We start from the raw sequence: 22,529 nt of genomic DNA, 5'->3' as shown, positions 1-22,529 counted from the left end.
TTATAGCATGAGTTTAATCAACTTAGAGCTTGGCACTGCTATAAATCATGAATCGATAAATCATAACTATTTTTGCATCGTTTTGTCCAGAATATCTCTAAGATAGGACACGAAGCATTTATTTACTCCAATTATTTTTCTAATAACTTGACCTTCACATCGACTAATCAATGTCATATTTTTACTGTACATTCGTGACTATAGTTTCTAAAATTGTAGTTTCCTCAGATATTTTGAAAGTTAAAAATTAAATCCTCCTGATCAATAATTATCAACAAATTATTGTGATTTTGTGAGGGATTCCGTGTTTTAATTAATAGGCATGTGGAGTAGATAGCATTTTTTAAGAGTGTTCTCAAATATAAAATTGAAATTATATTTTGTACATAAAATTTCGATTAATTAATCGATAAAAGTAATTAAGATGGCGTCTTTTCCTTGCTCACAATACACGCATAAAATGACTTTTTACAAAGAATTATGATAATATATCTGACTATTACCAAGATTTTATTTAAACAAATGTACAAATGTAGTTTTTTCTCTATATGTATGAATAACAGAGATGAAGGTTTTAAACTCGGTCAATTGTTTTTATGCTTTTTTTATGAATTAATTTTTCACATTTCGATACATTTCTGTTTCTCTGTTCTGTTTCGATAAATATTGATATACGAATCCACCATTCTAATAAACAAATGACGTTATCCTGTCTTTCCTTTTTACAAGGTTTCTAAAGATGCGAGGATAATTGAACACCTTGCATGAAACTATATTTAATCAATTGCGATTATTATGCACTCCTTCAAGTATCAAAAGGCAATCAAATTGCTTTTATTCTTTTTTGTGAATCAAAAAACTTAATGCTAATTCTTCAAATTTTGATAAATTTCTGTTTTTCTGTCATACAAATATTGATATACGAATCCACCATTCTAATAAACAATTTACGTCATCTTTTCTTCCCTTTTAACAAGGTTTAATTTAAACAAATGTACAAATGTAGTTTTTTCTATGCATGAGTAAAAGAAATGAAGGTTTTAAACTCGGTAATAAATTATTATTCACTCATTATTAATTGATTATTTACACCAAATGATTATTAATTTGTTACTAAATAATTCACATGAGGTGTCTGATTAAATCAATGTACATAGTTGTATTCAAAGATTATTTCTCGATCAAATGCCAATCAATATTTAAATAAAGGAAGATCTAATTGAAATATAAATGTACTAAGGCATTATATAACCCTTAAAATTTGAAAAGATGAACTGACAAGATGTACTTTAATCTCCAATCTTAATAGATATTTTCATAATTCCCTTCAAAAAAGCAAATACTTATAATGTCGCCCTTTATATCGGAAAAACAATAAATTGAAACATGAAGCTGCTTCGAAATAATTTTGATTTTATAATTTATTTTAATCCTGATTTTTTTATTTAAACGTAAGAGAAGGATTTTATCTTAAGATTATGACAAATATTTTATTTCAGCGTTATTAACTGACAATAAGTTTTATGTTTACCTTCCATCTTGCGTATGCTCAATGCATATCGTAAATTAATGTAAACTTCTGATGATCTTGCTTTTAATATGATTACCATTGAGCGTAAATTTTGAGGACAAGTTTATATCAAAATTAAATATTTAATTTGAAATCTTTACTTACATGCATCTTCTCCTAAAATGAGGTAAAATGTTGCCTAACATTTATAATATTAAATTTTCAAGTCATTAAAGTTCATGTATATTATTCAAGTTAATAAATTATTTAAATCTATGCAATATGAGTAAGATTAGTATTTTAAGTAAATTTAGTATGCTCTGAGTGTGTAAGAATATTTTGTCCTGTGAATTAAAATATCAGATTACATTAAGACAAACTAACGATAGATTGGAACATAACTGTTCGTAAGGCTCAATGACGATTACACTGGAAGACTTAATTTAGGACATAATTGAGATGAACAAAAATCCCAGTGGTTTTCGCTGGTGCTGTGTTAGACCTAATGTATTAGGTAGTATGGATACAAAAACACAAATTAAAGACCTGACTAAAGAGTGTATACAAAAAATTTGTATGTTATCAAATATAATGAAAAATAGTGCTGTCAAGTTATTCCCCTTTAATGATTTGAATATAAAGAGAACAATTATAACATGAAATAACAACAAATGATAGCTAAGATTAGATATATTTGAATGTTGTTATATATTTATTTATTTATTTTTTGTATACATCACAGTATTTGATGAAAAAAGAGATTAGACCAATATTGATACTTATTTATATGACGTTAGACGAAAAAAAATAGTTATAGTACTTGCTAAGAATAATTACATTAAAGAATATTTCAAGTTTATGACTACAGCATTGATTTGTGAACAATGAACGGGATGACAAAATGAGAAAAAACTTAGATTTTTAGTAATGGACAGGGCTATACAAATCCCAAGGAACTAAGATGAAGATCGTATCACCAAGGGATGTCAGCAACAGGAAAAAAAGGTATCCCAGACAATGCTGGTACTTGCGCAGGGATTTGTTATCACTTCCAGCGAGGTAACATCAATCCAGTGAAAAAGTATAGATCAGTTCTATAGTGACAAGTTCCTGAAATTGTGTTTTAGCACCCAAGATTAAGATGATCACTTATCGATCATGCTTATAAATAAAAATACACGTTGATTTCTTTGAAGTGATAGAGCAGTGATAGAGCAATGGATGAGTGCTGTTTGTCAACAACTATACGTCATTGGGTTCTTTTACTTTCAGTTATAATTCATCGGTCAATAGATGGCGATGTGGTGGCTTGGAGGATAGAGCGTTCACATTCCAGTGAGGTGAATCGGGTTCGAATCTCAGCGATGGTTGGTCGATACGAATTCGCATCCGACTCTCAACGACCACAGTGCTGACGTAATATAACCTCAGTGGTGGACGGATCATGGATTTGAGTCCCATTGCCGTTAAGCTAACTATGGGAGGTTTTCGCGGTTTTCCTCACCATGTAACGCAAATGCAGGTTAGCCCACCACAAAGGCAAACTTTTCCCAATACTTGCCAGAAGTTTCCTTGTCTTCTGGATTGAGTTCAAATTTACAAGGATAAGGAGTAGAACATTAATAGTCGTAAACCCAAAATTGGGTGGGCTGCTCAACGACGGTTATAAAATAAAAATAAAATTGTCTATGGATGTGAACATTATGATGAGAACAAAGTTGTTTTTGTTGACTTGTGATAATGAGGTTGTTGTTGAAATTCAGTTGATTGAAAAAAAAAAGAAATTCACTTGATGAAAATTCGCTTGCAGAAAATTCAAAAAGAAAATTCACCTTTAGGGCCTCCCTGTCCCAACCGTTAAATCTCATTCTTAACAGAGTCTTCTAGATGTTAAGATAATGATTATTTTAAGGGTCTTTTTTTTTCATTATTTTTATAGTTTTGAGTTTGGCCATATTCGATTTGGTAATAAATAAAGCTTTCCTAAGCGATTTTATTCATTTCTGTGGGATAAATAATATCCAAATCTACAATATTAAATGATCTACATCAGTGTTCCCCAACCTTTTTATCAACGCTGACAAGTCATCGTGTGATAATTTTACCGCTTTCCGTTGGGGGGTGAGGACGTTTATTGCTTATATTTTGGATTATTTTGATTTACTAATGATAGAGAGAAGACAAAGTTCTTCATTAGTTCCAATGTAGAATTCGCTCCTCGCTTTCGTGTTTTATTAATGATATTTACAGTTACGATGATTGTTTTTTTTATTAAAAGTAATTGAAAGCGAAAATAGTTACGGTGGCTTTCTTTTTCTTTTTTTAAACTTTTAAAAACATTAAACTATTTATGTCACTACTATGATGCCACAATTGGCATTACATATTTATTTCCCATCCTTTAAAATATCTGTGATTACTTAAGTTTATTTTTATTAATATTTGAAATAAATCAAAGATTTAATCTTTTAAAACGAACATAAAATATTCATTCTTCTTTTGTATCAATCAATGTAACGGATACTTTTTTTAATTTCATTACTAATGCAGACTTATTAATTCACTGTCTCGCTTAATCGAAAAGAAAAATCTATTCATAATTTTTTATTCTAATTTCTAACCGCTATATGCTTCAGTTGCATGGTTGTAATAATTCCCATAAATTTGTTGGCAACTCGTGATCGCCAACGTATTTTTTGAACCCAATGTTGATATGCGGGGTTGGCTTTGTTTTGGCTGCTACTTTTTGATAAATGTCAATTTTGGATCTCCTACCCATACTTTCTGTGTCCGTTAGTAACAATTGTATTCACTTTTAATTCAAAATTTATGGCGACTTGGAGTGCCCCTTTGGGCGCTCTAGTCCCAGCCATCCTAACGGTTTTAAAAATGCAATCGTAACGGAATGCTCGCAAAACTTCTTAATGTGTAAGTTATATTTTCTTGATCCCTTTAACGGATTTATTTTTGATAATTTGTTATTATATATGATGACCATTCTTTATAATCTTCACGAATTATTGTTTAATAAATTGGATTTTTTCTAAACGATTTATATATGAATTACCTGGAGAATGCCATTTTGTTTCATACTTTTATTAACGGTCAATACGAAAAATAATGAATTTAAATATTTTCCACTATACAAATATTGGCGGCCACTGATGGAGAACAACTTCCACCATAACTACCTTCTGAGGTCCTTTTTTTAAATAAATAAAGTTTTAATGGAACACAGATATTTTTAATTTGGGATAGAAACCTAGGAATTTAAATTCAGTTTCAATGAACTGGGCGGCCCAGTACCATTTGATCCACGAACTGGTACCAGTCCGTGGACCAGGGGTTGTGGAACACTGATCTACATGATGTAAAATATCAAAATGATATCCAAATTGAAATGATTTCACACACCAAAAATTTGATTAATTCTACAATGAGGCTATCTGAACTATCACTAAAAATTGGACTGAGGATCTCCACCTTTACAGGGTTCATTGGTGGCAAAGCATTGTCCAACAGGTGATTTTGTCTGGGAGGAGCAAAATGTAGTCTATCAATATTTATAATCTTTGAAGGAGCATATTTATTATCAAGTCATTTAATTTAAAAAAATTGAGAATTTTTTTTTCTGATAACAGAAAATGGTCCATTAAATTTTGTTTTGAAAGAGGTTTCATCTTTCAAGTAAACAATGCCGTCTACACTGATTTTTTGTAGTTTTGATTTAGGTAAATGTTGTTGATTTCGGAAGTCTTGAGCAGCTAAGAGATTTTCATAGGCTACTTGGTAAGTTGAATGAAGCTGAGTTAAGATTTGCTCAATGTAAGAAGAAGTGTCAAGTTGATTCGGTGTGATATTTTTGTTGAATGTGTCAAAGAAAAGTGATACTTGTCTTCCAAGATGTGAAATTTATTTGCCAAGCCCAAGCGTGGAATTTGTACAGCATTGTAACAGCATTGATGAATAATGAGAGATATTTTAAACAATACATTTTTTTAGGGTTATATCTGTGAATTTGATGGATTAGTTGATTTTTTTAAGATTGTTCATTTGATAAGGCGTGTTATGGTGTATTGTGAGATAATGTGATGCTAAGTGTACTATTAACTCAATGAAAAGCTTCAGCAATAAACTGCTTACCACAATTAGTTAAGATATTTATTCTGGTCTACCATGAAGAGAAATGTAATTTAGCACGTGTTTCATTATTTGATTCAATGTGATATTGACGAGAGAGTATAAAACTAAATATTTTGATTAATTATATAGAACTGTCAATGCATATTGACCATCAAATCGACATACGATTTCAAGTGATACAAATTATCCAGGATGGCCGCGGATGCTTTGATTTAAGAAAAGCGATGGTCTTGGTTTAACTTTTATCTGACTGATGCATTGATAGCAAGAAAGGACAATGAATCTGCAATCAGTATACATGTTCTTCCAAAAAATTTTGTGTAAGGAATTGATGTGTTTTGTCAAATACAAAATGGTTGAAATGAGCATTTTGGATAACTTTGAACTTCACCGAATCGAGAAGGACAATTTTTGGATCATCTTTATGTGGAAGAAACTGCAGGGAATTGGTTTCTGGGTGTAAAAAGAAGTTTTTGAATTTATGGGTTATGAACGGTTGGCGAGCGTTAGAGAGCAGGGGGTGCAGCCCACTAGTATATCTTTAATTCTAGAAAGACGGAGTTCATCAACAATGGAATCCGTTAAACCCTTATGAAAAAATCGAGGTATAAACGAGGTATATTTTAAAGGTATAAAAGAGGTTGTTAATTAAATACGTCGTTGAGGTTGAAAAGGGTGCAAATGAATACCTCAAAACCAACCTCAAATATACCTTAATATATACCTCCAGAGGTATATATGTTTCAACTTGAGGTGTTTAATTTTACATCTGGGGAGAGGTAGATATTTACTACTTTAAAGTGTTTCATTTTCAACCTTAGGTTATTACTTATCAGCTTGAAGTATATTTATTTACACTTGTGGAAGTATTTATTCAACAACCTAAAGTGTGTCATTTTACACTTCAGGTTATTATAAATCAACCTCAGGTGTATTTTGTTCCACTTCAGGTAATTATTTTTCAACCTCAGGTATCTAATTTTATGCTTGTAGAGATATATATTTTTCAACGTATGGTGTGTCATTTTACACTTCAGGTTATTTCAAATCAACCTCAGGTGTATTTTGTTCGACCTTAGGTTATTACTTATCAGCTTGAAATATATTTTTTTACACTTGTGGAAGTATTTATTCAACAACCTAAGGTGTGTCATTTTACACTTCAGGTTATTATAAATCAACCTCAGGTGTATGTTGTTCGACCTCAGGTAATTATTTTTCAACCTCAGGTATCTAATTTTATGCTTGTAGAGGTATATATTTTTCAACCTGAGGCATGTCATTTTACTCTTCAGGTTATTTCAAATCTACCTCAGGTGTAATTTTTGATAGTTGGAAAGGTGATTTTTTACTAACGTAAGGTGTATTATTTTTCACCTCAAATATAGGTTTTTATGCTTGTAAAGGAAATTTTTTTAATCAAACTAAAATATGCCATTTTTCCCTTCAGGTTATATTTTTTTATGCTAATGCTGGTAATTAAATATAATTAAAATGTTTCTCCTTAGACTGCTAATTTTTAACCTAAAATATATATCTTTTCACTTGTAGAGGTATTTATCACTCTGATGGAGTTTTTAATGTTACACATTAGGTGGTAATTACTTATTAACTTTTTACGGTCTGTCTTAATTTTCACTGCTAATCCTGATGCTAAGAAACTATTTTCTAAACACATAGGCGGAATACGGATGAATCTTTCTTTCGAAAGAATTTTCGACTGATTTCCATGTATTGTGTGAAGAAAAGTAAAATGCAATGCAAAGAATATATCTTCCTTTAATTTTGAAATACAACCCATTGGAATGTATTCTTCCTCACACAATTCAAAATAGGAATTTTCACTTAACGCCTTTAATTTATAGTTTGTGAACCTTGTGCTAATTTGCAATTAAATAGTTCATAAAATTTATTAATCTTGAATTAACATGTAGAGTTGAATAATGTTAAGTATGCTGACTCATAAACCTTAAAAGAACATTTCAAATGTTTCTGTAATTTTAATAATTTCAATTAAACTATCGTGAAAAGAGGATACATTTGTTTCAGAAAAATGTGGGAACTCATTTATATAGAACAGATGTTAAAGGCGCTAATTTTTTGTAAAAGCGAAATAACAGCAAATTTAAATAATTTAGCCAGCTTACAAATAAAAACTTTTATTAACAAAAAAAAATTAATTTTTCGTTCAAGAAATCAAAATTCTTGACAATTACTCTGCTTCTTCTGCAAGTTTGCTGTGCTTACGTTATTTGGAGCATTGGAACCTATAAATAAAAAATTTGAATTAGCGAGAGTCATATTTACATTGATAATGACAAATTTTAAAAGATTAGAATAATATTTTAAAGCTTATTTCGTTGCATAAATCACCTTTTATTATTATTTCTATTCAATTTTGAATAAATAAATGGTTTCTTTAGTAACAGCAGATGAATAATAATAATAATAATGACCTGCAAAACTCTCCTCCCAGTATATTTCAATTCTTTATTTTGACTGTTTAAACATATCACTTAAAAAAGCTAATTTTTCTATAAGATGCATATAAAAACTGCTGTAGAAATAACACGCTTATTGAAATTCTTAATTTTCCAATAATTCAACCGACCATTTTTAATTATGGATTGTTATGCTGATATTTAAATTTTTTTCTCAGCAAATTTTGAATAAATTCAATTACACTGGCCTGCTTGTTTAAATTTTTAGTCCAATTTCGCAAAAGAAATTGTACTAAAACCAATTCTCAATGCTGCTGATTCCGAAAATAATTGTCTATCACGTAAGGTTTTTAAAAACAAAAGGTCATTTTCAACCTTTTATTTAATGTGATCAAGAATCAATCATCTTTTAATAAAAGAATGTAGAACATCAATGTTTTGTGTTTTTCATGCCCCATCGAAATAAAAGCAACATTAAGTTTATATGTTTACTTGCCTGAGAGAATAATTTAAGATAATGCTATAAAATAATGTTTTCAAAAATCAAAGATCATGCAAACTTTATCAGTAATTTTTTAGGTGAAAAGATTTCATTGAATCAAAGGAGAATAATTTACTTGTCTTTTTTCTTTTTGGTGTATATTTAGAGTTACTCCCAGGGGAAGGCTCTCCAGTTACTAGTCTCCACTTCCTCCTAGCTGCAGAGCACGTATTATTGACAGCCTTATTCAAACCTTGAAATTCTGGATGCCATTTACGGAGCAGCTCTGTAAAAGTTGCATGTTCAAGTTGAGTAAAATCAAGTTATATAAAAGTTGCATAGCAAGTTTCATTTGGAAATTTTCAGATGAGATTTTTTTTTAAGAAATTGAAGGAAATTGAAATATATATTTATATAACTTTGATAAGTTACTAATGTTGACAACAAAAATCCAGAGTCAATAATACTTTTAAACTTTTTTAACTACAATATAAGCAGATTAAGTATAGGTTCACCAAAATGATTTTAATATTTAATTGAAATAATAAAATTATTTTTTTGGAATAGCTGTCTCAGTAAATTTGTTTTATACAATATTCTTTGTGGATTAAAGATAAAAACTATTTTATTAGAGCACACTATTTATACGAAAAGTTTTCATGTTCTTTTAGTCTCTTTACGAGTCTTCACGAGTCTTATTAAAAATAAATTGAAAATCATTCCAAAATATTAAACTGCATCATGTTGATCTAGAATAATATTCAAGATTTTGCCTTAGCGGACTAAAAACTAAAATAAAACTAAACACAGTGGCGCGACAGCCCATAGAGGGCCAAGGTCTACTGTGCCCATTTCAGTTTTCTTGACCTTGGGCTCTGGGATGCAGGAGCAGATGTTCCGGTTAGGTGGTCAGCCGAACGCGGAACCCCCAGTGTTTAGTTCCCAAGCATGCTTGGTACTCATTTATCGACCCACTGAAGGGATGAAAGGCTGAGTCAACCTTGCCCGGCCCAAGGATCGAACCCAGGACCTGTGGCACGGAAGAGCGGGGCGTTGCCTTAGTGGACTAAACGGACAAAAAGTTTGAATTTTGCATGAGAATTTTTTAAGTGGATGCCAGTTTTCCTTCACCTATAGTTGCCTTTTTGCTAACTAACTTCAGATATTATTTAATAGGTGATACACATACAAATACTTTTAAGATACTCAACTAAACCAAGCTTATGTATAAAAGGGCAAGTAAACTTAAACTAGGCTGCATTAATTTCTTCGTAAAAATTTTAGTAACTTGTACTTGTCAGAATTCAATATGCTGTTGCTGGAATTATTATGGTGTTATTGAAGAAATGATTTCTGGTGAAAAGATGCGTTCTCTTAATCTTAATTTTAATGTTGAACTAAGCCATATTACACAAGTAACTAATTCTGGCAACTTTAACTTAATTCCTGTGACAAATATATCTTCTGTTTGTATTTCCATCCAGTGCGATGACACTGGAAAAATTTATTTTGCTAATGTGGTGAACAATCTAGAATTAGAATAACTTTTTTCTCTCTAGAGGCAATGTATATGTAAGTTCAGTAATCCCCGCTTATATATAATGTAATCGCTGTTAATATCAATCACTTATTATTACCGAAATTATTCGGTTCTGATTTTTTTTCATTGATATTATAGTTTTCTGTGATCCTTACATAATTTAATGTTATTAGAATTTAATTTTCAAAATTCTTTATTTATTAGCGTTATATTTTTATTTACTCTGCACATTTAAAAATAAAAAAAATTCTTTTCTTTCTCTGCGATAATGTTAGAATTTCCAATTTCTCATCATTTCTGGAGTTTAAAAACAAAATATTTTTCAGATTATGAAAATTTATGAAGTTTGCTTTATTAATTTGTGAGGGGGGTTAAAAAATTAGTTCACTAAAATTAGCTTGAATCTTATCTCATATTACATATATTTTTATTAAAAAAAATTTCAGATTTTATTAGGAATTCTCATATATTTTTTTATGAAATTTGTTGATTTGATATGGTAAACTTGTTTCCTACCTTAGAATCACCTGTTAATAGTAAACATTAATTTAAAAAAATGAATATTTACTTCGAAAAACAGGATTGTTTTTTTTCTTCATGTTTGTAAATATATATTTTTATGAAAATGCAACTTTTGAAGAAATATTAAAATTTTTGTGTGATGTATTTACCCTGATTGCAATTTTTATTGTATATGTTTATTTTATTAGTTAAATATGTATGTTAGATTTTTGTTGAAGGCAACAAATATGCATTTCGTTCCTTACAATAGTATTGTTTATTTGTTTTATTACCTGCAATATATAGAAACTGTTAACTTTCAATTTTCAGTGATTTATTTATAAGAGAAATTATGAACCTTTTACTCAATCAGCTTGCATACTGCTACGTTAAAACATATACATTTAAGCAAAACAAAAAGAATAGTTATATTTGAATAAATTACAAACAATAAAATATACTGTGCGTAACCTGCTGTAACGATTCACCAGTAACGTTACCCTAAACAGCGACGAGAAATATTTAGATTGATCTGTCTTATTGCTAAGCCTACAACAATAGCCTCAAAGAATATCCTCCGACTTAAATAATGTAAGATCAGGACGCGTCTTTAAAACAAAAATAATGAAATTTAAGTTTGAAAATTGAGGCATATTTGATTAAAAGTGACAAAGCTAAATTAATAAATGTCAAGCACACTTACCGAATTTTAAAGAAACTTTCGATTGTAAACACACACGCCATTTGCCGGCTAGCACGGAACTCTGGGAAGTGAGCTAGTTGATATGAAGTGTACTTTAAACAACCTTAAAACAACCTTAGGTATAAATAAAATGACTTCATACATCTCAATAAAGACCTCACTCTCTTTAGTTGAAAAAAATTATATTTTTTATACCTCGTAAATACCTCTTTTGTTACAAGTGTAAAAAAAACAACCTGGTGAACCTTAAAAACTGCCTCATGATTCTGGTTGATATGAAGTGAATTTTAAACAACCTCAAAATAAGCTTAGGTATAAATAAAAGGACTTCATATACCTCAATAAATATCTCACTCTCGTTAGTTGAAATAAGGTCAATTTTTTTATACCTCAAAAATACCTCTTTTATTACAAGTATCAGAAAATCAACTTGATATACCTTAAAAATCACCTTATCAGTCTGGTTGATTTGAAGTGAATTTAAAACAACCTCAAAATAAGCTTAGGTATAAATAAAATGACTTCATATACCTCAATAAATATCTCACTCTTTTTAGTTGAAATAAGGTAAAAAATTTTACACCTCAAAAATACCTCTTTTGTTACAAATGTAAGAAAATAAACCTGGTATACCTTAAAAATCACCTTATCAGTCTGGATGATTTGAAGTGAATTTTAAACAACCTCAAAACAAGCTGAAGTATATATAAATCAACCTCGTACACCTTAATTACAACCTTTACAAGGTATAATTTTTATTGCTGTTTTCTCTGCAACCTTAAATATACCTCAAATATACCTCAAAACAACCTTAATACCTCAAAAGTACCTCAAATCAACCTTAAATATACCTTAAATTTTCGTAAGGGAAGCTTAAAAAGTTGAAACGGCTGTTTTCAGACCAAATACTAATGTTTTATTTTTAGAAGTACTGACGTGTGTAACACACGTTAGGATATCTCGGAGGTTTTCTGTGAGGGAAATTCGAATATAAGCAAAAGATAGAAACATTAATCAGTTTTTAGAGTACTAATCAAGTTTGGTAATTAATTGCTGTGAATTAGAAAGAGGATAAGAGAATGTGTTGCTTGTTCAATTATGGTGTTCAATAGTCTAAGATCCAATGCTAATCTGGATTTGTGTTTTCTTGTTTCTTCTTGACCATGGAAAGTGGACAAACTCATGAGCTAACACCGCGCTGAAATGAGGCTTGTTCAATTATGGTGTTCAATAGTGTAAGATCCAATGCTAATCTGGATTTGTGTTTTCTTGTTTCTTCTTGACCAAGGAAAGTGGACAAACTCATGAACTAACACCACGCTGGAATGAGGCTTGCTCAATTATGGTGTTCAATAGTCTAAGATCCAATGCTAATCTAGATTTGTGTTTTCTTGTTTCTTCTTGACCATGGAAAGTGGACAAACTCATGAGCTAACACCGCGCTGGAATGAGGCTTGTTCAATTATGGTGTTCAATAGTGTAAGATCCAATGCTAATCTGGATTTGTGTTTTCTTGCTTCTTCTTGATCATTGAAAGTGGATAAACTCATGAGCTAACACCACGCTGGAATGTATCGATGTCTAATTGGTGAGATGATCTATTTGTTATTTTTAATAAAAAAAACATTTAGGATTGGGTGTTAAAATATTTCCTTTCAGCCACTGTTCCAAAATTCAGTTGGATAACATGATCAGTTCTAGAGATAGAGAGAGACACGAAATCTTAATTTTTTTTACTAAAGATTACATATTACCCCTATTTAACCTCCTTAGGGGTAGAATATCAAAATATCCTTACTTACGTGTTAAGGTGCCTTGTTCAAAATCTAGTACAAAAACATGATTTTGGGCAAAAGTTTCGAAAAATTGAGTTCACTATTAATTTAGAATCCATTTTGCTGGTACTCCAATTATTTACAAAGTTAAAAAAGTTTTTGTGTAATGCTTATTAAGACATTTATAAGCACTGCACAAACATTTAATAAAAACAATTTTGAAATGAAATAGAATAGAACACATTAAGCGAAAATATCACGTAAAAGCACAAAATAAAATGTAAGGAAAAAACAGAACGAAGCATGAAACAAAATCTAAAAAGCGAGCAGCAAATTCAAATGAACTTACATGAACATGAATTTTTTCAAGAATGATTTAAAATATTTTCGTAACAAGATTGCCAGATTGCAAAATATGAAAACAAAAGCGCAAATTGAGCGTAACTTGAGGAGTTTTGTTTTAAAGTGCCGTTCTTACTGCAGTGCTGAAGCGCCTTTGTTTCGTTAGTTACCAAGGGTGGGGCCGAAAATGGATGTGTGCAAGGTAATATTATACTGGATATTTTAAAGAAGTTTACAATTAATAATTTTAGAAAATTAATTTTTATTTAAGAAAAAAAGTGAGAGAGAGACAGGGGAAAAGAGACATGAATTGCCTGTTTTGCACATACTTTTAGCCATGGATTTGACCTGAAGGGATTTGCACATGGTAAAAATTATACTATAAATTAACAAAGAAGTTTTTTAGTAAATTTATCTACAATAATGTACTATAAACTCAATGTTTTTGTATAGATTTTAATTATTTTATTTGGGTATCCATTTTTTCAATCAATTTTGAAAGAGTTTGTCTACTTGTTTTTTGGATAAATAAACATTACTAGACATTCTTTTAATTCGATTCATCTGTTTAAAAATGGTAATTAAATGGATGTTTTCGGTTATATCAGAATTCCGAGTAATTAGTTTATTTATATTAAAATTAGAATCATTTTTTTAATCGTATAAATCAACAGAGCAGATATTTTCTTCCTTTATAATACCCAAATCCAAAAAATTAAAATTAATATTGTCATCATGATTCCGAAGCAAGATTAATTCCTCGGGTTAGATATTATTTAATAGAATTGTATAATCCTGAAAATTAAAGATAATTAAATCATCAATAAATTTAAAAACAAATTTAATACTAAGAGTATAATTTCCTCATAATTGTGCAAAAAGTAGTTAGCTAAGAGAGATGAAAATTTAGATTCATGTGGTATTCCATCAATTTGAAGAAAAATGTCTTTAACATTGTACAGATAACTATTAAAAAGACAAAAATTAATTAGAATTTCCTCATAATAAAAATCGAAATTAAGAATATTTTTAAAATAATAGTAATAACTCAAAAGAACATCGTTTTGCTTAGAAAGGGGAATACTGTTGAAAAGATCCTGGAAATCAAAAGTCGCAATAGAATTAATTTTATTATGCTTAATAAATTCTAAAATGAGCTGATTATTAGTGATAAGCTAAGAAAAACCTTCTTTAAAAATATTGTTAATAATTTCATTTAAGTTGTTAGAGAAAATAGTGCCAGAGTATGTTAGGTAAGTGTTTAACCCACAAGTGATTGCTATAAATTTAATAGGAATTTAATGAAATTTAGGGTTAAAAATTAAGTGAGGAAATTGTATAGTGCTAATTTTTATTTTTAAGCTCTTACTTAAAGCTAAAATTCTTTTAATGACAATATTATGCTTTACATTACTAAGTTTAAAATTTTCACTATTTAACTCCGTATTTAAAAGGTCATCATAGAGTTTTTTTCATAAGATTGCATAATTATTGTTAGCTTTGTCCATAGAATTTTATATACAAACAAAAATGTCGACAATTTCAGAACTAGCCAAATTGTTAGAATTTTCATTCTGAAATTATGGTGAAATAACCAGCATCAGTCTGTCCATCTGATTAACCATAAAGATCATAGTTCGAAGCAATTCTTTACATTTACGGTTTTAAAACCGTTTACAACTGCCACGGTTAAAGAAACCGAGAATACAAACCTCTAAGGTTTTCTAACGACTTAAAACTATTATAAAACCATAAAAATAGAATTTAAATGGAAATTGGAGCTCAATGAGTGAGGTGAATTATATTTTGGTATTCTAATAGTCCGGGGTCGCCGATTGAAGAGGGCAGAGCAGAAGGAAAATTTTGTTTGTTGAAATAATATTGCAGTATTAACGCTGGAATTCTAACACCTATTAAGTCGTTCATTAGACCGACCGATTAACCTGTCAGTTAAAGAATGTACCCATCTTCATGGAAAAAAAGGGTTTCATAAGTTGGACCTAGATGGTCTAAGAATTCCGGTTATGAATCTGTATTTAACACTCACATAACAGTATGAATATTATTTTTTCTATGGTTAGTTGGTTGTTTTGCTTGAGTACAGTAAAATAACAATTAAATAAATCGCTATTCGTTGCACGAATAGCGATTTATTTAATTAGCGATTTATTTCACGTTCAATCGTTTTCACGATGAAATTTCTAACAGTATACAGATTTAAAACTTTAATTGGAAATTAGAGCCTGAATTCTCACTTTATCATATTAATTACATTTGTACCTTAATTGCCGATGGACATTTTTAACAGATTTTCGAAATAAATAAACTATTAGATAAAATATAGAATTAAAAAAAAAGAAAATCTACGTTTACCCAAGTGAACTAAAGCGTAAAAAAATATTTCTTTATTTTTCACAAAAAACATAAGCCGCATGAAAAACATAATTGCTTAAATTTTTACATCATTTCATTATATTTAATAATCTAAATAATCTATTTGCTTAAGAAATACTAATTACATTTTGTGCAACTAATAAAGTTTAAATTTCTTTTATTTATCTATATCTGTTTATTTATCTATTATTTATCTATGTTTCTCAAATAAATTGTTATAAATGGAATAAAAAGTTGCCCTTCAAGAATAAATGTTAAAAAAAAATGCTTTATATTGTAATAGTTGGTAAAATCTGCCTTTATAAAAGTGAAAAAGATAATTTTTAAATATAAATTTCTGTATTTTTAAATTATATAAAATTTTATTTTAATCCATTTCACAAAAATTCATTACTAAGACAGAGTAATAGAATATCAACTCCGTAATTAAAAAAAGTAATCTTCTGATATTTTAATTAATTTCACAAAGGTAATTTTTATTCTTAAATAATTAAATACCCCAAAAATGAATAGATTATCAAATTTTATTTTTAAAAAAAATAGCTCATTATTTGAATAACTTAATCAAAGGCAAGTATTTTTCTAAAGGAATGAGCAAGGCAAATGAATTATTAATTTTTCGCAAATGCATTTATAAATTTGAACCATTTTTTAAAATATAAATAACTTTCATAATGCTGCAACTTAATACTATATTATCTACGCTTTAATTATGAACTTAAAACCATTTATTCACTTATTTACTTTTCCAAAATAATAGTTTTTATAAGAAAATGAATACATTTTCGGTAAGTCCTTCGGTCGTAAACTTATATTCTTTTATTGCTTAAATCTTTTTCACAAAGATTCATATTTTAAGCAATTTCTTTCTATGGATAAAATTCTAATGATGGTACCGCAGTTTCCCATTGTTGTTTGTGCATTTTCATCCGTTGGAAAATCACGTGCTGGATCGAGGTTTTCCTCCTTCATTTCCATATTGTTTTGGTTGTCATAAGCATAAAATTAACAAAAGTCATGAAGGTATTGTTATTCTATAAATATTTTTTCATCTCTAATTTAAAGTTACTTACCTGTACCAACCTGCACTGCTATTATCACGCTTTTAATTCAAGAGTTTAAAACTAAGAGGATTGTAGTTTGTTAATTATTATTACGATGCGACCCTTCACTACATTTTAAGTTAAAGTAATTTAGAAAGGAGGTCTAATCTTATTATCAATTTTACCATTAATATTTTTGCACAAATAATATTAATATACTGTTATAAATTAAAGTTAAAGAGATCTGTTAAATGATATAAAACTTAACGACCAGGTTCAAGCACAATGAGATGCAAGCAAAAATAGTATTTTATATTTCCGCCCGTTTGGTAAGCGAAAATATTAAATTACGGTTTTAAATTCCCCGAACTTATTTGAACAAAATAATGTTATAACAATATAGAAGTTATTTTAAAAATTGATTACTTCGAAAAATTACCTCCGTGCACCAATAGATTTGAATATTTATAATACTGATATAAAATAATATTTTGACATGAGAAGTGGAGGCACAAGAGTAAGCAAAAAGAATTCATTTTAGTACATATATGTTAAGTCAACTTTAGTAGAGAAAAAGTTTTTTTCCAAGAAAAAACAATTTCTGCAAAGCAATCGACTAGGTTTATGAGCGGCAGAGAGAAAGGGGCTTAGCCCCCTAGTAGAAAGATATTTTTAAATCCAGCATAGTTTTACATGTAATACCTAGCTGCCTTGTAAACGAAATAGCATCACTTCTCTGTTGGGGGATTATTGCCACAGCTTAGTGTTCATACCTAATAATTTACGTAATACATTGAAATAAGAAATAATTTTTATAAGCGTACTGAATACTTTTAAATTTTCCGATGCGCAATGAAGGTCAACTCAATAACAAATTGATGTTTCAATATTTAAATTTCTGTAACATGATGAAACAAAGCTATGGATTCTAACGAAAACGTGAGCTTAGCAATCAGAAAAATGAAACAGACCACGCATTAAAATTGGAACCTGTCTTGTTCATTTTTCTGCATTCTATAAATAGCTTTAATCAAATATATATCATAGCTCTTCAATTTGAACAAATGGCTGAGACTGAATTGATGTATGCTAATTCAAACGTGAGAAACTTTACTCATACTTTTCGTTCGTGTCATAAAAATCAAAGAAAAACATTTATTTAATCAACAGTTCTTTTTGCATGAAACGGTTTGTATATAAATATATCGTTTTGAGATAAATTTTAAAATTACAAGAAAACTTGAACAATAATCTTATAGATAATTTTCAAGATAAGATAGATAAGGTAAGAGTAAGAATATTTTCTGATATTTTGTTTTAAAGAAATGAAATTATAATAATCTTTGTAACTATAGCATTTTTCATAAACTAGGACATTACTTAGTAAACAAGCTAATTATTCATTGACGAATTCCTTATTCATCGATTTACTTAATAACATGGATAAGACATGGTTTTCTAGTAAATAAAACATTAGACAAAGTGATATTTTCAGGCTTCGGTCAATTAACCTTTAACCTGTCTAACTAGCATATTGTAATGTTTCTTGTGGCTTGTTCTAATTTAGTTTTAAGAAATGCTTTGTCAATATGTTTTTGCGCAGATTTTCCTTTTATACGGAATCTTATTATTCGTTCATAGATTATGCACGTAACATAGTAAATTATTAATGAAGGTTACATGTTTTAGGTATTATAAGGAACAAATTATGGTCTTGATGATAGTATACTTATAATTTTGCTAATGAAAGTAACTAGTTAAGCATTGAATATGCAAGTTGCACTTATTTACTTGCGAAGTTCAGTGTTTTTATTTGTACTTTCGTATTTACTTAAGAGAGAAAGCTCTTTTTTAACAGAAATATTTTTCCCGATGTCCACCCAATTGACACTCGTCATTCAGGTATCTGTTGGGCATATTTGTGTTTCACTTTTTCAGAGGCACCATATTAGATGTCTCAACATCTAATATGGTGCCTCTCACAGTAAGGACAGATAGCACAATAATATATCACCAATATCTTGTCCGGGATTTAAACCCAGGACCTTTCTGGTGTGAGGCCAGTTCCCCGACAACTATACTGTCCTGTCGAAATTAACAGAAATATTGTAAGAATATTAGTTTTTTTCTAAATTTGGTTTCTATTTATTAGATTTTATCGATGCAATGATCGAAATTTCAAATTCTAAAATCTAATTATAATTTTAAAACTAAAAAGTATTGTTTTTATCCGTTGTATTGTCAAACCTATAGATGACAGACGAAAATGGCTAGAAATTAATTATTAATTTCAAATTTAGTCTGCTTTTCTCTAATTCTTTAATCCCTTTTAAGTATACTGCATTCTCAAATATTTATTAAATAAACTGTAATAAATAAATATTGTATTATTCTATAAATATCTACACTATTTTGGAAATTTAGTTTTCTATTATTTGTAGTGATCTGTTAACTTTGAATCTGAATTATGGTGAATATTAAACTGCAATTTCATATTTTTGTGCATGCTCCTTAAATGTTAATGTAAGTCCTTTCTTACAATTCTGATACAGAGAAATTTGTTAAATTACTACATTGTTGTATTACATTGCCCTATTGCTGCGAAATACTATGATATTGAGGGGGTTTATCAACACGTATTTTCCTTATAGAGGTTTTAAAAAGTAGGGTTAGCAAACTGACATTTTTAATTTTATTTTAGGGAATTTTTGTAATTTTTCCAAAGAAATTTTTTTCCCGAAGTATTGTGAAGACAAAATTAAAGATCCGTGGAAATTTTGAGAAAAACACAACAATTAAAATTTTTTTGTGGAGCAAATGAATTTTGAACTTGACCATTATTTATGTTCTACTTCGTTCATACTAAATATTAAGACAAAAATACTTTCAATGTATACAGATGAAAATACTGTAGTGCCTGCAGTACATACAAACTCAGTGTTGACACTCTCTGTATCGCAGGTCAAAAGTAATTCTAATATCTTCAAAAAAAAAGGCAACTTTCTTAGATAGTTTTGTTCAAAATTCCTTAATACCAGTATTGGACAACAAATTTCTGCGAATGCAAGCTAATGAATAGTACCTGAGAAAATAAATCCATACGCGGTGTATATTTAACTCGACCATAACGTTTTTCTGTGTTTTTAATAATAAAAGTATTTCATTTTGTATAGTTTTGGTAACCAATTTGTTTTACTAAATCTGTTAGCATTTTGAATTTTTTTTNTAGGGGTAGAATATCAAAATATCCTTACTTACTTGTTAAGGTGCCTTGTTCAAAATCTAGTACAAAAACATGATTTTGGGCAAAAGTTTCGAAAAATTGAGTTCACTATTAATTTAGAATCCATTTTGCTGGTACTCCAATTATTTACAAAGTTAAAAAAGTTTTTGTGTAATGCTTATTAAGACATTTATAAGCACTGCACAAACATTTAATAAAAACAATTTTGAAATGAAATAGAATAGAACACATTAAGCGAAAATATCACGTAAAAGCACAAAATAAAATGTAAGGAAAAAACAGAACGAAGCATGAAACAAAATCTAAAAAGCGAGCAGCAAATTCAAATGAACTTACATGAACATGAATTTTTTCAAGAATGATTTAAAATATTTTCGTAACAAGATTGCCAGATTGCAAAATATGAAAACAAAAGCGCAAATTGAGCGTAACTTGAGGAGTTTTGCTTTAAAGTGCCGTTCTTACTGCAGTACTGAAGCGCCTTTGTTTCGTTAGTTACCAAGGATGGGGCCGAAAATGGATGTGTGCAAGGTAATATTATACTGGATATTTTAAAGAAGTTTACAATTAATAATTTTAGAAAATTAATTTTTATTTAAGAAAAAAAAATGAGAGAGAGACAGGGGAAAAGAGACATGAATTGCCTGTTTTGCACATACTTTTAGCCATGGATTTGACCTGAATGGATTTGCACATGGTAAAAATTATACTATAAATTAGCAAAGAAGTTTTTTAGTAAATTTATTTACAATAATATACAGTAAACTCAATATTTTTGTATAGATTTTAATTATTTTATTTGGGTATCCATTTTTTTTAATCAATTTTGAAAGAGTTTGTCTACTTGTTTTTTGGATAAATAAACATTACTACACATTCTTTTAATTCGATTCATTTGTTTAAAAATGGTAATTAAATGGATGTTTTTAGCTATATCAGAATTCCGAGTAATTAGTTTATTTATATTAAAATTAGAATCATTTTTTTAATCGCATAAATCAACAGAGCAGATATTTTCTTCTTTTATAATACCCAAATCCAAAAAATTTAAACTAATATTGCCATCATGATTCCGAAGCAAGATTAATTCCTCGGGGTAGATATTATTTAATAGAATTGTATAATCCTGAAAATTAAAGATAATTAAATCATCAATAAATTTCAAAACAAATTTAATACTAAAAGTGTAATTTCTTCATATTAGTGCAAAAATAAGTTAGCTAAGAGAGATGAAAATTTAGATTCATGTGGTATTCCATCAATATGAAGAAAAATGTCTTTAACATTGAACAGATAATTATTAAAAAGACAAAAATTAATTAGAATTTCCACATAATAAAAATCGAAATTAAGGATATTTTTAAAATCATAGTAATAACTCAAAAGAGCACCGTTTTGCTTAGAAAGAGGAATACTGTTGAAAAGATCCTGGAAATCAAAAGTCGCAATACAATTAATTTTATTACGTTTAATAAATTCTAAAATGGGTTGATTATTAGTGATAAGCTAAGAAAAAGTTTCTTTAATAATATTGTTAATAAGTTCATTTAAGTTGTTAGAGAAAATAGTGCCAGAGTTTGTTAGGTAAGTGTTTAACCCACAAGTGATTGCTCTAAATTTTATATGAATTTAATGAAATTTAGGGTTGAAAATTAAGTGAGGAAATTGTATATTGCTAATTTAAATTTTTAAGCTCTTATTTAAAGCTAAAATTCTTTCAATGACAATATTATGTTTTAAATTACTAAGTTTAAAATTTTCACTATTTAACTCTGTATTTAAAAGGTCAGCATAGAGTTTTTTTCAGAAGATTGCATAATTATTGTTAGCTTAATTGATATATATAATTAACTAATTAAATATATTTATCCTACAATGTTTTGATAAGTTGTTATTGCCAAAATTAAGAAGAAAAAATAATAATAAATAACATAAGAAAATTCGAAAGAAAGTCTTCCATCCTAACTCATTTTAAAGAAAGAGAATGAAATAAAAACTGTTTTCAACCACAACAGAAGACCCCAAGGCTATTTAACCCCTCAACTATTCAAAGAAAGTAAAGAGGCTTTTCTCCTAACCCCCCAAAAGATCTCCCCACTAGAACTTTTACTCGTATTGGTAAATGAAGGGAGGACAGATGGGAGGCGTGGTTTAGGCTCTTTTCCCAATTTTTTTAAGAATTTTTTCATCTTTCTTTCCTAATAACACATTTCATAATTGAAGAAAATAATTACTAGTTATTTCTTCTGGTAGCTTGAAATGTATAGTTCGAGTAAGTGAACTCAAAAATAAGGATTTACTAAATGAATTTTGATAAAAAACGGATTTCAAGAAGATGTCTCTATTACCGATATTTAAACTCCATTAATAATTTAAAATTTATGGTAAAACAAAAAGTGATTTCATAAGACC

General features: G+C 28.8%; 1 protein-coding gene and 2 long non-coding RNA genes across 3 annotated transcripts in view; 2 read left to right on the top strand and 1 right to left on the bottom strand.

The window, feature by feature from the left end:
- LOC107452389 (zonadhesin-like) overlaps positions 1 to 22,529 on the top strand; it is a 547,551-nt gene that overhangs the window by 270,576 nt on the left and 254,446 nt on the right. The window lies entirely within an intron of this gene.
- LOC122272071 (uncharacterized) lies at positions 7,797 to 12,089 on the bottom strand. Its single transcript, XR_006226771.2, has 3 exons — positions 11,320 to 12,089; positions 8,712 to 8,861; positions 7,797 to 7,920 (listed from the first exon to the last, which is right to left on the bottom strand). It is a non-coding gene; the product is annotated as an uncharacterized lncRNA (long non-coding RNA).
- The window catches only part of LOC107448116 (uncharacterized), a 12,327-nt gene continuing 7,805 nt past the window's right edge, over positions 18,008 to 22,529 (top strand). Inside the window, exon 1 of the long non-coding RNA XR_001584625.3 lies at positions 18,008 to 18,158. This is a non-coding gene — a long non-coding RNA (uncharacterized lncRNA). The remainder of the gene's footprint in view (positions 18,159 to 22,529) is intronic.

Source organism: Parasteatoda tepidariorum, chromosome 4 (genome assembly GCF_043381705.1).
Source record: "Parasteatoda tepidariorum isolate YZ-2023 chromosome 4, CAS_Ptep_4.0, whole genome shotgun sequence".
Classification (NCBI taxonomy): Eukaryota; Metazoa; Arthropoda; class Arachnida; order Araneae; family Theridiidae; genus Parasteatoda; species Parasteatoda tepidariorum.
This window is presented reverse-complemented; position numbering and strand designations above follow the sequence as displayed.